The sequence below is a fragment of the Urocitellus parryii genome, chromosome 9 (assembly GCF_045843805.1).
Source record: "Urocitellus parryii isolate mUroPar1 chromosome 9, mUroPar1.hap1, whole genome shotgun sequence".
In the NCBI taxonomy this organism is placed as follows: Eukaryota; Metazoa; Chordata; class Mammalia; order Rodentia; family Sciuridae; genus Urocitellus; species Urocitellus parryii.
Window position 1 is genome coordinate 94,887,876 of NC_135539.1, and position 16,867 is coordinate 94,904,742.

The following is a 16,867-nucleotide window of genomic DNA, read 5'->3' on the forward strand; positions in this document are numbered from 1 at the left end:
GAGGTGATTATCTTCCTCATTTCTGTGCTATACTGTCTTGGAAGGAGAGATGAAGAGAAAGGAACCCCAAATTGGCAACTGCATAATTTAAAGAAGTCCCCATGGCTTATTTATTTTGTATATAATTTTTAAGAGAGATTGGTAAACCATTCATATAAAGAGCTGCTGGATGTTGTTTTATAATTTTTTAGGGATATTGGCCTAAGGTTCGCTTTTTCTTTTTCTTTAGTTATTGGAAAATTTGATTGTTAGTAGGGCTGATTGCTTTTAAGGGAGTTGTCATTTCCCTTTAGGGGAATGTTTGGATGAGAATGGAGACCTTGGCAAGGGTAACAGCTGCTAAACAATCTGTTTGGGGATTAGGTGCACGTTAGTCTATAGTTGAAATCTCCCTCCTAGTTCCTGAAATTATGTTCCTTTGCTTCCAGGATAAATGTTTTTCTGCTCATTCTAGTTACATCAACTTATCGCCTGGGAATGTTTCTGATACCTTTTCTTTTTAAGGGAACTTCCCTGTAAGAGTATTTGACAGTTTATGAAGAAATTAAAAATGTTACTTTTGCCTTTCTTGTTTTTTGCCCAGAATTTATCATAAGTTGGTTGTAGTAGAACATTTGTGTTAAAAATTAATTGTATATTATCTAACTATTTTTGGAATGGTAGAGACTTTCAAGGCCTTCTAACATTTAGGTGGGAGCATCAAACATGACTTACCCATATGGTGTGGTGGAATATGAATTCTAATAACCCATAGAAGCATTAATAGTAAAAGTTACTTAGCTGGCTGATTCTGATCTTTTTTGGGGGCTGGGGGAATGGTACTGGGGATTGAACTCCCGGGCATTCAATCACCAAGCCACATTCCTACCCCTAATTTGAATTTTTTTTAGAGATAGGGTCTTATTGAGTTGCTTAGTGCCTTGCTTTTGCCGAGGCTGGCTTTGAACTCATGATCTTCGTGCCTCAGCCTCCTGAGCCACTGGGATTGTAGGTATGTTCCACGGTACCTGGCCTGATTACTAATCTTACTATGGGCTAGTTTGTTGGGATTGCATATATGGATCATACATGTGACCTTTTATGTCTAGAGCTTAGAGAAGAAACTAATTGTCAGTGACCATTGCCCACTTAGCACTGTGTGGCTAGCCTTGAGCATACTAGGCAAGTGTTCTTTTACTGAGCTACATTCGCAGGCTGTGAATGCCTATTTTAATATTGAAGATAAAAGAATCTGCAATGGGTGCTTTTAATTGGGTATATGCTGACCTTTATGTAGGAGATAATGAATCTGAATCTTGAGACAGAATTATAACTTCAGGCTCTGTTTAGGCTCGACCTACAAGTTATATTAGGAGTTTTTTTTGTTTTGTTTTTGCACGTGCGAGTGTGTGTGTGTGTGTGTGTGTGTGTGTGTGTGTGTTATCTAGATGACATTTGGTGAGCCTGGATGGAAGGGTAATGAACAAGGGTTTCAATGTTCATTTGCCTATTTTCTTGTTATTTTATGGCTCAAACTTAAATTCAGTTTTAGAATTGATGCCACAGTTGTTAGTAAACTACTATATTTCATCTAGCTCTAGGTTGACAGATGGAAATGTCCTGTTCTTTTTGCCCAAGGTTTCTATTGTTGGCCTGAAGCCAACTGAAGTTTTGGCTCAAACTGCTGAGGGTTATTCAACCTCAATTTAGTGGATGGGCCCAGTTCTCCCAATCATTAGTAAATTTGGAATACTTATGTTTTATTATCCCTTCTAGAGATGTTTAGATTAATTTTGTAGTTCTGATTGGTGATATCATTTTTGATTATTACACAGCATAACCAGCAGTTTCATCATAAAAATAATGTTTTCTCTTCCAAAAAAACAAAACCAAAACCAAACAAAACCCCCCAAAACTGAATTCCCAGTTCCCCTCTTTAGTTTTTATGTATGAATGTAATGTATAGTTGTAAACACAGGTTGAGTATTTTTTTTTTATCTGAAATGCTTAGGACCCAAAGTATTTCAGATTTTAGGTTTTTTCTTTCCTTTTGAATTTGGTGTATTTGTATAGACTTTACCACTTGAGCATCTCTAAAACTTGAGTACTATATATGATTATGTATTTGTGAAACTACATTTTACTACAGATCATAGACTGTCTGCTTTTCTACATTGATCTGTAGTAAAACTACGTCTGCTTTTCTAGTATATTTTAATTTGAAGGTAACTTGTATGAGTAAAATAAAATTAAATCTATTTAAAATGTTCTCAGCTTTAGTTAATGTTATCATTGTTTCCAATGAATTGTAAAATAATTCTCAGGCCTTTGATGTGACTATTTAAAAATAATACTCAAGATTTCTGTTTGGTGGGGAGAATTGGTATGTGGTGGTAGCATAGAGGTAAGATTGATGTTGGAGAAAGTATTTTATGGAATTAGAAATTTGAGACAGGTCTCTAAGCTTTTAAAAGTAGGTAATTGTGATATTGCAATATAATAAGAAGAATAGGTAGGCTTCATGTAATAATAATGATAGCCAGGTAAAGAGGTCCATGCCTGTAATCCCAGCAATTTGGGAGGCTGAGAATTGGAGGATGGTAAGTTTGAGTTTTGCTTCAGCAACTTAGTGAGACTCATGTCTAAAAATAAAAAATAGTAACTCTGGTAAAATGCCCCCTAGATTCAATCCCTATTACCAAAACAAACAAACAAAAACAACAAAACCTAAAAAACTAAACTAAACTAATAAAACTATGTATTTGATCTCTGTCCCTGGTTCCTGGCACAGAGCACTTAAAAACTCTTGAACTGCCAAAGTGTTGTCTCTGTGTGCTAAAAAGATGACTGATGGCAGGGGGAGCTGGTCACCAGGGGTATCAGCCCATGATTAGGGGATTGGAACTTTCAGCCTCACTTCACACCTCAGGGAGAAGAGAAGCTATGAGGCTGAGCTGATTACCAGTAGCCAATGGTTTAATCAGTTGTGCCTACATAGGAGACCAAAAGGGCAGGGTTTGGAAAGATTCCAGGTGGGTGAACAAGCACGAACTGGTGCCGAGGATGATGTACTCTAACTCCACGGATATGGGAAGCTCTTGCATTCATGACCCTTCCAGACCTGGCCCTACATAGGATCTCTTCATGTGACCAGTTGTATCCTTTAAGATATCCTTTGTAATAAATGGGTAAACATAAGTAAAAGTGTTTTTCTGAGCTTTTTGAGCTATATTGACAAATTAACCAAATACCAGGATGGGAGTGTGGGAATCCTGATTTAGTAGTTTGTTGCTTGGAAACAAGTTCATTTTTTAAATTTGGGACTTGGGATTAGCATCTGAGGTTGGGGACAATCGAGGTAGATAATGTCAGAAGTAATTAAATTATAGGACACTCACTTGGTGTCTAGGAGAAAATCTGGTGTCAAGTATTGAGTGGTATGTGAGAGGAGGAAGAACTTTTGTTTTTTCCTATCTAATAAAATATGCTACAAATTATTCTATAACATCTTTCTTTATTTGGAAGTTTTCATGAGTAAGTTTTTTTCTTTTTGGTGGTTGTTATGGCTGAAAAACAGATCCTTGCTTTGTTCTTAGGGGATATTCAGCAAATTTAGCTGTTTTCTTTGGCACAAAAAGTGGTATTTGCCGGGGCTGGGTTTGTGGCTCAGTGGTAGAGCACTTGCCTAACATGTGTGAGGCACTGGGTTCTATTCTCAGCACCACATATAAATAAATAAATAAACAAATATCCATCAACAACTAATAAAAATATAAACAAAAAAGTGGTATTTGTCTATTGACCTAGTTATATATTATAATTAAAAATATAAAAGTAATATGTGGTTATGACAGAAAATTTACTAAGGGAAAGTAGAAGGAACAAGTTAATTAATCAAGTATTTATTGCTTAGCCTGAGAAACATTTTTACTAGCAAGCACTATTCTCTGGCCTGGGGATATGTAAATAAACAAGGTAAGGGTGTGTGTGTGTGTGTGTGTGTGTGTGTGTGTGTGACAGACAGACAGACAGACAGATATTGTCTTTTTTTTTTTTAAAGAGAGAGTGAGAGAGGAGAGAGAGAGAGAATTTTTTTAATATTTATTTTCTAGTTCTCGGCGGACACAACATCTTTGTTGGTATGTGGTACTGAGGATCGAACCCGGGTCGCACGCATGCCAGGCGAGCGCGCCACCGCTTGAGCCACATCCCCAGCCCCCAGATATTGTCTTAAAGGGGAAAGGGGAAAAGATTTTTAAAAGTTGTTTTAAGTGTTTAGAAGATAAATGTGTAGTGGGATAAGGCGGGCAACCGGGGCAGGGACTGACTTGGTTGGGGTGATTAGGGAAGGCCTTTCTAAGAAAGTGATGTTTGAGTTAATCCAAAAGATGAGGGGCATTCATGTGGAGAGCAGGGGGAAGAGAACTCCAGATGGACGATGTTAGCGGTTCTAAAGGCCCTCAGATAAAAATGAGTGTTTTTTTTTTTCAAGGAACACAAAGTGGAAAGAAAATTAGTGTCCATACCAGAACCATATTAAACATACTTTGAGTTTTTTTGGATGCATAGTTTGACTTGTGTTTATAGAATTTGTAATTTGCTTTTTACATACTTATTTTTTTAAAAATAATTTTTTAAATTGTAAGTGGACGCAGTACCTTTGTTTTATTTATTTTTACGTGGTGCTGAGAATTGAACCCAGTGCCTCTCACACGCTAGGCAAGTGCTCTACCACTGAGCTACAACCCCAGGCCCCATGCCTGCTTCTTAATGTAAACATTTCCGAGTGTTTGCCTTCTGTAGTTTGACATTTTTAGTGTTGGCATTATTAATTTTATTAATGAATTGTGATTTACTTACTCATTCCTGGTAGTTTTGCTTTTATGTTTCTTTTTTCTATTATAACTACTTTATTTTAATTAAATTTTTAAAAATTTATTTAATTATTTGTATGTGGTGCTGAGAATCGAACCCAGGTTAGGTGAGGGCTCTACCCCTGAGCCACAATCCCAGCCTCTAATTATTTTTTTAAATACATATGTATATTTTTTAGTTTTAGGTGGACACAATATTTTATTTTTATGTGGTGCTCAGGATCAAACCCAGTGCCTCTTGCATGCTAAGTGAGCACTCTACCACTGAGCCACAGTCCCAGCCCCTTAATTAATTATTTTGATGTTGGGTATTGAGTATGTATGCACCACCACTGAAATCTACCACTAACCCACTGTTAAATATTTTAATGAGCTTTGTATCTAAATTTTTTTGTGTTTTATTGTGAGCAAAGATATGAATTGTTTAATATTTATTGCCTAAATATTTGGCAAAATGGATTAATTTCAGTTTATGTTGAAATTAGTGATATATGGAAAAGGTATATATTCTGGCCAGCATTAGGCATTTTCTTTTTAGTTTTGAATTTTGGTAAAGTACAGATAACAGAAAAAAAGGTTTTTTAAAAAAATTTGTTCTTTTTAGTTATACATGAGAGTAGAATGTATTTTGACATATCATACATACATGGAGTATAACTTCCATTCTTGTGGTTGTACATGATGTGGAATTACACTAGTTGTGTACTCATATGAACATAGGAAAGTTATGTCCAATTCATTCTACTGTCTTTCCCATTAAAAATGTGGAAAGCTTCGTGACTTTACATGTCATCCTTGTGCAGGGGCCATGTTAATCTGTTCTGTATCATTCCAATTTTAGTATATGTAATGCCAAATCGAGCACAGATAACAGAAAATTTACCATGGTAATAATTTTAAAAGTCTACAATAAAGTGTTACTAAGTGTTTTCACAGTGTTGTGCAGTAGTATCTGAACTTTTTCATTACTCTCAATGGAATCCTTACCCATTAAAAAATCAGCTTGCTTTCTTTTCTTCTTTTTTTTTTCCCTTCAGGGCTGGGATCAAATTCAGGGTTTTACTTCCCCAGTCCAAATAGTCAACTTTTTACTCCTTATTTGCCATCAGTACCTGACAACCACTAATTTACTTTCTGTCTCTATAGTTTTTGTGTGTTCTGGACATTTCATATAAATGAAATTGTACAATTTGTGACTTGTGTTTGAGATTTTCAAGATTTATCCTTTTCATAGCAAGCCTAAGTACCTCATTCTTTTTTTTTTTAATTTTATTTTTTAGTTGTAGTTGGACCCAATACCTTTGTTTAATTTTTTTTTTTTTTTAATGTGGTGCTGAGGATCGAACCCAGGGTCTCACACATGCTAGGCGAGCGCTCTGCTGCTGAGCCACAACCCCAGTCCTCTTTTTTTTTTCAATATTTTTTAGTTGTAGAGGGACACAATATCTTTATTTATTTATTTTTATGTGGTGCTGAGGGTCGAACCCAGTACTTCACAGATGCTAGGCAAGTGCTCTACCACTGAGCCACTACCCCAGCCCACCTCATTCATTTTTATGGCTCAGTAATATCCATAATGAAATGTCTTACATGTTGATCATTCATTCGTCTTTTGATGGACATTTTGGGTTGTTTTCACTATTTGAGTATTGTGAATTGAGCGGCTTTATATATGAGTTTATATATGAGTGTTTGAGAACCTGTTTTCAGTTTCTTTGGACATTAACTTGGAATTGTTAGTTTACAGAGTAATTTTTAGTTGATTGAGGACCAGCCAACTGGTTTCCCCTTTGCCTATGCCATTTTACATTCCCACCAGCAATTTATGAAGTTTCAATTTCTCTACATCTTCACCAGTGCTTTGTTACTGTGTGTGTTATTGTTGTTGTTGTTGTGTGTGTGTGTGTGTGTGTCTTGTTATGGTCAGCCTCCTGAGTGTGAAGTAGTATCTCATTGTGTTTTGTTTAAAAATTTTGTGTGTGCGCACATGTGCGTGTGCTACACAGGAAAACAAAGGTCTCATACATGCTAAGCACTCTATCCAGTCCCCTCACTGTGGTTCTTGATTTTCATTTCTCTGATGACTAATGATGTTGAACATTTTTTTTTAATGTGCTTATTGACCACTCTTTTTTAAAAAAGCTTGGAATCTCAATATACCCATGTAATTAGCACCTCAGATGAAACATTCAGAAGCAGTTCCCCTCATGCCCTCTTTTTCCATTCATAGTCTCACTAAAATAACCCCTTCTGAATTGCAGTAGTTTGGGTTAGTTTTGCCTGTTTTTGTACTTATATGAATGGAACACTGTGTATATATTCTGGATCTGCTTCTTTGAGTTAACATCAAGTTTGTGGCATTCCATCCAAATTGTTGATTTTATTCCATTGTATGAATTCTAAGTTTGATGAGTAAACACTTGAGTTAGTTGCAATTTTTGAATATTATAATGTAATAAACATTCCAGTATTTTTTTTCTTGAGCATTTGTATGTGGACCAAATACAACTTTTGTAGTTACAAGTGGTTGTGCTAGGTCCAGTTTTAGTGTTATTTTTTACATTGTCACCATTAGAATAAATATTTCCCTTTACCTGATACTTTTTTCTTTTTAATTTTAGTTCTTTTTTGAATGTAGAGAAGTATTAAGCTGTTTCCTTTTTTTCATTTCTTTGGTTATTTTTAAGTTTAGAAAATGATCTCTCCACCTAGAGTTTTGAAGGAGCAATCAGTTGTCTGAGCCAAGTATTCTTGGTACAGGTTGGGTATTTCTTATTGAAAATGTATGGGACCAGAGGTGTCAGATTTGGAGGTTTTCAGATTTTGGAATATTTGCATATACTTTACTGGTTGGTTGATCATCCCTAATGTGAATCTTTTTTCTTTCGGGGTGGGGCTTGCTTTGTTTGTTGCCCAGTCTGCCATCAAACTCCTGGGCCCAAGCAACCCTGCCTCAGAGTCCTGACTGGCTGGGACTATAGGCACATAATCCAAATCTTCAGTGCTACAAAATCTGAAACTTTTTGAGTACTGACATAATATTTTAAAAATTTAAGTATATCTTCTGATCTGGGAATCTTACTATTGTTTGTTTCTTGTATACCCAATGTTTTTATAGTAATTATAGAGCTTGCAAATTAATTATAACTTTACAGTGGGTCCTGAATGACTTATTGGGACCAGAATCAATATTTTAATTCTTTGGACTTTGAGATCTATTAGCCTTTAATTCTTTGGTCTTTGAGATCTATTAGCCTTCTGTTTCTCCCCATTCTTCCCCTTTCCTCCCTTCTCTTCCCCTCCCCTCTCCTCCCCTTTCCTCTGGTCACCTCTGCTCATCTTTCCTTTCCTTTCTCTCCCTTCTGATTGAACCCAGGGGCATTCAACCACTGAGCCACATCCCCAGCCCTTTTTTATATTTTATTTAGAGACAAGATCTTGCTAAAGTTGCTGAGACTGGCTTTGAACTCCTAATCCTCCTGCCCCAGCCTCCTGAGTCACTGGGATTACAGCCAGAATATTTAAGAGTATCTTTATTAGAGCATACTCTGGGTAGGTAATTGACTATGTTCAGACGTCAAGATTTGGAAGTTATTTTCCCCTAGAATTTTCAAGGCATTATACTAATTAATGTCTTCTACCAGAATTTCTGCAAAAAATAGGATATAATCTGATTTTTTAAAAAATATTTTTTATTTGTTGATGGACCTTTATTTTTATTTATTTGTATGTGGTGCTGAGAATCAAACCCAGTGCCTCACGTATTGTAGGCAAGCGCACTACTGCTGAGCCACAACCCCAGCCCTAGTCTGATTTTTAATCCTTTGAATCCTTTGTAAAAAGCCTGTTTTTTCTTTCTTTCTTTCCTTTCTTTCATTCTTTTTTCTCTTCTCTTCTCTTCTCTTCTCTTCTCTTCTCTTCTCTTCTCTTCTCTTCTCTTCTCTCTCTCTCTTTTCTTTCTTTCTTGAACCTTTAGGATTTTCTCTATTTTGGGGATCTGAAACTTTATAGTTATGTCTTAGTAAAAAATTCATTATATTGGGCTCTTGATGGACTCCCCCCCCCTTTTTTTTGGTGGTGCTGAGGGTTTAATCCAGGGCATTATGCATGCGAGGCAAGTACTCTATGTCCCCAGCCTACTTGAAGGACCTGGAAACATATGCCCTTCAATGCTTCGAAAGTTGTTATTTATTTGGTAATGGACTCTTTTTTTTTTTAATCTTTTTCATTTTGTCCTGTATTTGTTTCTTATTTTCCGACTCCTTTATCAGTCTTAAAAGTTTTACTGTCTTTTTTTTTTTAATTTAAAAGCTTTTAAAAATGTCCTTTTACATATGCATGTCTTTTCCTTTGAGGATATTAATTATGTATATTCTGAAAGTTTTTCTGTTCCCTGTATTATCTGTGTCCATGTCTCATCCCCCATACCTTTCTTCTGGTTCCTACCTTTTTTCCCTCAAATGTTGGGTGTTCCTTGTCTGTCTACTCAGATTTAAGATTTTTGGGGGGTTGAGGGATTGAACCCAGTACCTTGCTGCATGCTAAGCAGGTAGTCTATACTCCTAATCCTTTATTTTCCTTTAAAAATGAATTACAAGGTCTGTTTTAATCAGCAGGACTTATAGAATGATATTCCTTTTTGAATAGTTTTTCCTTGTGATTCTGGCTTTGAGAGACCCTCAGGTCCTTTTTTTTTTTTTTTTTTTAAATAAAAAAGGCCACCTGTTTTTTCTGTTTGAGGGGTTTTCCTCCTGAGAAAATAAACCTGACTACTACCAGGCTTCTTGTGGATGAGTTAGGGTGGTGGATAACTGATAGTTACCATACAGTGGCTTAAACTTTCACTCAATTCTCATCTTACAAGATGACTTTATTTACAGTGCCTTTAATTCATACTCTCCAGAGTGTAAGACTCAGGGTCTGGTTAGATTGCTTGAGTTAGGGTATCTGGGAGTTTGATGAATGACTCCTTTCTTATATAGTGAATTCAACTAGTTCTTTTTAGCCCCCATTACTGATTCTTGAGTTTTCCTAGGTGTTTCTCTTTGTACCCACACTCTATAACTCTGCTAGACAGCTTTTGTTTCTCTAGCCTACCAAATCAGTTACCATTAATCCGTCTGTTTTTCAGCTTCTAAAATTGTGCTGCTGTCTATAGTCTGCTGAAGTCTCCCTTTTACATTTTCATTGTTTGTGGTCTCTGCCTTTTAAATTATTATGTAGTGTTCAACTTATAAGAAACACTGTTCCATTCTGCCAAGGAACAGGTGAGCTGTTGTGAAGGAGACCTTTTAGGTCTATGTGCATGGTGCTCAGCTGCATTACTCAGGACCCTAGTGTTTGCTTATTTTATTGGTTTAGTGTGAAAGTGCTAGTTTTGTGATTTTTGAATAAACTACATAATAACTAACTAGACTATCAGTGCTTATCAACTGATTTATTAAAATATGGCAGTTTTAGTGGATTAATTTTAGTTTTTTTTTGTTTGTTTGTTTTGGGTACTGGGGATTGAACCCAGAGGTGCTTTACCAAGTGAGCTTCACCCTGGTCCTTTGTTTAAATTTTTTGAGGCAGGGTCTCACTAAATTGCTGAAGCTGGACTTGAATTTGTGATAATTGCTTCAGCCTTCTGAGTTGCTGGGATTATAGGATGCATTGCCATGCCTGGCTAGATTTGTTTTCTAGGTTTTTGTGAGAATGTTCTTTTTTGGTGATTATGAATAATCTATCCAAAAGGAGCATTTAAAAAAATAAAAAGAAGTAAGTTTTAGTTATTTTTTAAAATTATAATTATTATCCCCTATTAATTGAACAAAATGAGGGTTTTTTGGGCATTGTTTTACATGCATATAATATGCTTTGATCTCATCCACTCTTAACTCTGTTCTTTCCCCTTTTCTAATAGCCATTTACTCCTTTCATGCCCCCTACCCCTTTTCCATATGTGATAGAAAATATGCTAAACTTGTCTTTTCTGAGTTTGACTTATTTTGCTTAACATGATGATCTCCATTAATTTTTTTTTCCTGTGAAGGCATGATTGCATTATTTATCACTGAATAATACTCCATTGTGTAGATGCCATGTAGGCTGATTCCGTAACTTGGCTATTGTGAATAGTGCCAGGATAAACATGGATGTGCATGTGTCTCTATTGTACATGGACTTTGATTCCTGTAGGTGTATATACCCAGAAGGTGGTATAGCTGGATCATATTGTATTGTAATTTTAGTTTTTTGAGAAATCATCATACTGATTCAATAGTAGCTATACTAGTTTACATTCTCACCAACAGTGTAAAAGGATCCCTTTTTCCCTGCATCCTCTCCAGCATTGTTGTTGTTATTATTTTTATTTTTGTGGCACTGAGGATCAAACCCAGGGCCTTGTGCATTCAAGGCAAGCACTCTACCAACTGAGCTATATTCCCCAGCCCCGCTTTTGCTATTTTTTGTTTTCTTGATAATAGCTGTTCTGACTGCAGTGAGAGTGAATCTCAGCGTTGTTTTGATTTGCATTTCCTTGATTTGGGAATTTTTAAAATAAAATTATTTGCTATTATTTCTTCTTTTAAAAAAACTTTAATTTATTGATTGATAGATTGATTGATTGAGGTATTGAGGATTGAACCCAGTGCCTCACATGTGCTAGGCAAGTGCTCTGTCACTGAGCCACAGCCACAGCCTCCATTATTTGTTCTTTAAAGAAGTGTTTAATTCATTTGCCCATTTATTTGATTAAAGTGCTTGTTCTTTTGGTGTTAAATTTTCTTTATATATTTTGGATATTAATCTTTTGTCAGATGAATAGCTGGTAGAGATTCTCTGCATTCTGTAGGCTATCTCTTCACTCTGTTAATTGTTTTCCTTTGCTGGGTAGAAGCTTCTTAATTTGAGGTAGTCTCTCTCACTTTATTTTTAAACAATACTAGGGATTGAATTCAGGGCTTCATCTATGCTGCTGAGCTGTACCCCCCCCCCCCCGGCCCCTTTTAAAAAAAAAAAAATTTTACTTTGAGACAGGGCCTCACTTAATTGCCCAGTCTGACCTGGAATTTATAATCTTTCTGTCTCAGCCTTCTGAGTAGCTGGGATTATAAGTGTGCACTATCACACCTTTTCCCCCTTTTGTAAATTCTTGCTGCTGTTTCCTGAGCTGTTGGAATTCCATTTAGGAAATGGTTGCCTGTACCAGTATCTTGAGGTGTTTCATCTGTGTTTTCCCTTAGTAGTTTCATTAGCTTACTCTAATAAAAAATAATGAGGGGGAAAAAAAAGGCCTTTTTTACATTAAAGTCTTTGATTTTAAGTTGATTCTTGTATATGTCAAGAGGTAGGAATCTAGTTTAAGTCTTCTACATGGTAATACCCAGTTTTCCAAGCACACTTTTTGAAGAGGCTGTCTTTTTTTTTTTTTTTTTTAAAGAGAGAGAGAGAGAGAGGAGAATGAGAATTTTAATATTTATTTTCTAGTTTTCGGCAGACACAACATCTTTGTTTGTATGTGGTGCTGAGGATCCAACCCAGGCCGCACGCATGCCAGGCGAGCGTGCTACCGCTTGAGCCACATCCCCAGCCCGAAGAGGCTGTCTTTAACATATGTTTTTGACTCCTTTGTTGAGAATCAGATGACTGTAGTTGTGTTTATTCCTGAGTATTCTGTTCTCTTCCATTGGTGTATGTGTTTATTTTTAACACCGCTATTGGATTTTACAGTGTATTTTGAAATGGGGTACTGTGATGCCTTCAGGATTCCTCCCTGCCCTGCCACCTTGGATTGATTTGGTTATTTGGGGTCTTTTGTTTTTTCATATGAATTCTAAGATTGTTTTTTTTTTAGATCTGTGAAGAATGTCATTGGTATTTTTGTGGGGATTGCATTGAATCTGTAGATTGCTTTGATATTTTCATATATGCCTATAATGTACTTCGATTGTATCCACCGTCTTACTCCTACTACTTTGGTAGTAAGACCATTTAATAATAATTTCCATGTCCATTAACACAGGATGTCTTTTCCTCTTTAAAGTGTTATCTTTAATTTCCTTGTTCAGTATATTATGATTTTTGTTATAGAGGTCTTTCACCTCCATGGGAAGGTTTATTCCTAGTTTGTTTGTTTCTTTTCTTTTTTTTTTTTTTAAAGGCTATTGTGGATGGGGGATTTTCTAGGTATAGAATCAGACCATTTGTAAACAGGGATAATTTGACATTATCTCTTTCCCTGCTTGTTTCTGTCTTATTTCTTTCTCTTGCCTGATTGCTCTGGTTACAGTTTCCAGTACTATATTGAATAAAAGTGGTGGGAGTAGTTACCTTGGTCTTGTAGCTGATTTTAGAGGATGTGTTTTAATTTTTTCTTCAGTATGATGTTGGCTATGAGTTTGTTGTATATAGCTTTTATGATGTTGAGGTGTGATCCTTCTATACCCATTTTATTTATTAGGGTTTTTATCTTGAAGGGTGTTGAAATTCTTCAGAGGCTTTTTCTGTATCTGAGATAAACCTGTGATTTTCATCTTTGATTCTATTTAAGTGGTGAATTACTTGTATTGATTTACATATGTTGAATCAACCTTGACTCTCTGGAATGAAACTAAGTTGTTCATGGTATGATCTTTTTAGTGTGATGTTGAATTTGATTTGTGTATATTTTACTGAACTTTTTTCCTTAATCTGTGTTCATGGAGGATATTAATTAGTCTATAGTTTTTCTGTTTTTTCTCTTTTTGATGTGCCCTTATTAGGTTTTAGTAGCAGGGTAATTCTGGCTTTGTAGAATGAGTTTGGAAGTGTTCCTTTTTTATTTTATGGAACATTTTGAGGAGCATTGGTATTAGTTCTTTAAAAGTCTGGTGAAATTCAGCAGTGGATGTATTCAGGCCTGGGCTTTTCTGTATTAGGAGACTATTATTGCTTCGCTCTCAGTGCTTGTTATTGATGTATTTAGGATTTTAATATCTTATTGATTCCTTTTTGGGTAGGTCATGTGTGTATGGAAATTTGTTCATTGCTTCTAGATTTTCCAGTTTATTGACATATAACTTTTCAAAGTATTCCATAATGATGAATATAATCATATAATATTTTCAGAATATTTCCTAATATTCCTCAGAATTTTAGTGGTATCTATTGTAATATTCCTTTTTGGGGGGGGGGTCTCTAAAAGAATCAACTCTTTGTTTCATTGATCCTTTGTTCTTTTAGTCTTGTTTTTCATTTATTTCTGCTTTGATCTTTATTATTTCCTTCTACTGATTTTGGGTTTGGTTTTCCTAAGGTTTTGATTTAGGCAATTTATTTGAAATCTCTCTGCTTCTAATGTAGGCACTTACAGGTTACAAACTGTCCACCTATAACTGCATTCATTGTGTCCAATTGGTTCTGATAGGTTATTTTCATTTTCCTTTGACTGTAGGAATTTTTAAACTTCCCCCTGATTTCTGCAGTGACTGTCTGCTTATTCAGACGTGTATTGTTCAGTTCCATGTATGTTTTCTTTTTTCTCTCTCTTTTTTTAAAAATTCTTTTTCTTTTTAAGAGAGAGAGAGGGCTGGGATTGTGGCTCAGTGGTAGTGGTAGCCTGCATGAGGCACTGGGTTCGATTCTCAGCACCACATAAAAATAAAGACAACAAAGTCAATCAACAACTAAAAAAGTATTTAAAAAGAGAGAGAGAGAGAGAGAGAGAGAGAGAGAATTTTAATGTTTATTTTTTAGTTTTTGGCGGACACAACATCTTTGTACGTGGTGCTGAGGATCGAACCTGGGCCGCACGCATGCCAGGCGAGCGTGCTACTGCTTGAGCCACATCCCAGCCCCTCTCTCTCTCTTTTAAAAATATTTTTAGTTGTAGATGGACACAATACCTTTATTTAATTTATTTATATGTGGTACTGAGGATCGAACCTAGTACCTCACATGTACCTCACATGTGCCAGGCAAACGCTTTACCACTGAGCTACATCCCAGCCCCATTTTCTTCTCTTTTTGATGTGCCCTTATTAGATATATTTTCTGCAGTTTCTTTTGCTACTTTCATTGTTATGGTCTGATAATGTGCAAGAAATTATTTCTGTTTTTTTGTTATTTGTTAATATTTGCTTCATAGCTGAATATATGATATGTTTTAGAGAAGGTTTTGTGTACTGATGAAAATAGTGTGTATTCTGCAGCTGTTGAATTAAATATTCCTTAGGTGTCTATTAAGTCCATTTTATCTGTAGTGCAATTTAGCACTGTGGTTTCTTTGGGAGGAGTGTCTGGAAGTTCTATTTGTTGGTGAGAACTGTTATTATTATTGAAGTCACCCATATTATTGTATTGGGGCCAGTATCTCCCTCTCTCCTGTAGTGTTTGCTTTTACAAATTGGGTGTTCCAGTGTTTGGTACATGTTTATTTATAATTGTAAGTTATTTATGGTGTTTCCTTTCTCAGTAGATTATGATCATTGTTTTTCTCTTCTGACTTGAAGTCTGTTTTGTTTGAAATCAATATAGCTACTCTTGCTTGTTTTGGGGTTCCATTTGATCAGAATAATTCTCCACTTAACTTTTCAGACGTAGCACTTATATTACCTCTGTTTTAAGCTTTTTTTTTTTTTTTGTAATATTCTTAGTGCATTTTCAAGTAATAGGCGATGCTATTTAAACTTCTTTCTTTTTCTGTGAGATTTTAGTGTGGCATTCCCTAAATTGCATTTTGGAGATTAAGAAGCAACATGATATCTTTAGGTTCATGGTTTTGTTTTTCTGTTGTGCAGATTTTCCTGTGAGAGAAATCAGCACTATAGCCTGACACCATGCCTGTTGTGTTTAAAATGTTTTTACCCTTCATAGCCCCTACTTTAATATCTAATTAATGTTGACTAAAATATGCTAGCAGCCATTTTGTAATCTTTTTTTTTTCTGTTGGGGCTTAAACAATGAATTATACTTTCAAATCCCGCTTTTTTTCCTATTTAAATACATCCATTGCTTTTTGGTGAATAAAAAGCATTTATTCATTTAGCTGAATAAAAGGAAGATTTCTACTATTTGGTCTGCTATTAACAGACTGTTATTAACATTCTTTTTTTTTGGTGTTGGGGATTGAACCCAGGGCCTTATGCATTAGGCAAATGCTTTATCACCGAGCTACAACCCCAGCCAAATATATTACCTTGTTTTAGGTTAACATTTGTACAATTTAAAATATTAATATTTCTAATGGATAAGTCACTCAATTTGTAGTTCCTATTGGTTTAATAGTATATATTACATGTTTTCCTATCTTTTTGTTTACCCTCTTTTTATATTAAGTCCTTATATTTCCCCCTTAATCTCTGTTTGCTCATGCTCGTCCAACAAGCCATTGACATTTTCCAAAATTAGAAAAAACAGAAACAATTTCACTGACCAAAATTGGTAAAAGAGGGTTGGGTTTGTGGCTCAGTGGTAGAGTGCTCACCTAGCATGTATGAGGCACTGGGTTCAATCCTCAGCACCACATAAAAATAAAAAAATAAAGGTGTGGTATCCATCTAAAACTAAAAAATTTAAAAAAATGGTGAAACAATGTGGACTGTATGCTTGGAATACCTTCTTAGAGTATTTTATTTTTTTTTCTTCTCCAAAATCACAGTGTTGTCAAGAATTCCAATTTTGTGTGTGCCACTTAAAAATAGCTCAAGTTTCTGGGTTTATTTAGTGAAATGATAGTGTTATTGTTATTTTACTCATAGTACATACTTTTTTTAGCATACATATAAATTTTTGTTTTTTAGAAATTTCTAGCAAGCCAGAACACTCAGAAAAAGATTTGTATTATAGTTGGATGAAGAAGATTCAGAATAAGTTTGATCCCTCAAAACCTTATATATGAAAGGCTATTGGGTAATATTTACATTTATTATACATAACACATTTGTGATTTTTCCGTTGTTTTTTATGACCCTACATGTTCAACAGTTTTTATTTTGACCATTTATGGCCATATGAAGCTTAAGTTTGTAAGAGTTTTCATAAAGTTCTGA

General features: G+C 35.3%; 1 protein-coding gene and 1 non-coding gene across 7 annotated transcripts in view; one reads left to right on the forward strand and one right to left on the reverse strand.

The window, feature by feature from the left end:
• Enah (ENAH actin regulator) overlaps window positions 1-16,867 on the forward strand; it is a 146,044-nt gene that overhangs the window by 30,138 nt on the left and 99,039 nt on the right. The gene's annotated exons all lie outside the window — the stretch shown is intronic.
• On the reverse strand, window positions 5,612-5,718 carry LOC144257066 (U6 spliceosomal RNA). Its single transcript, XR_013344377.1, has one exon. It is a non-coding gene; the product is annotated as a U6 spliceosomal RNA (small nuclear RNA).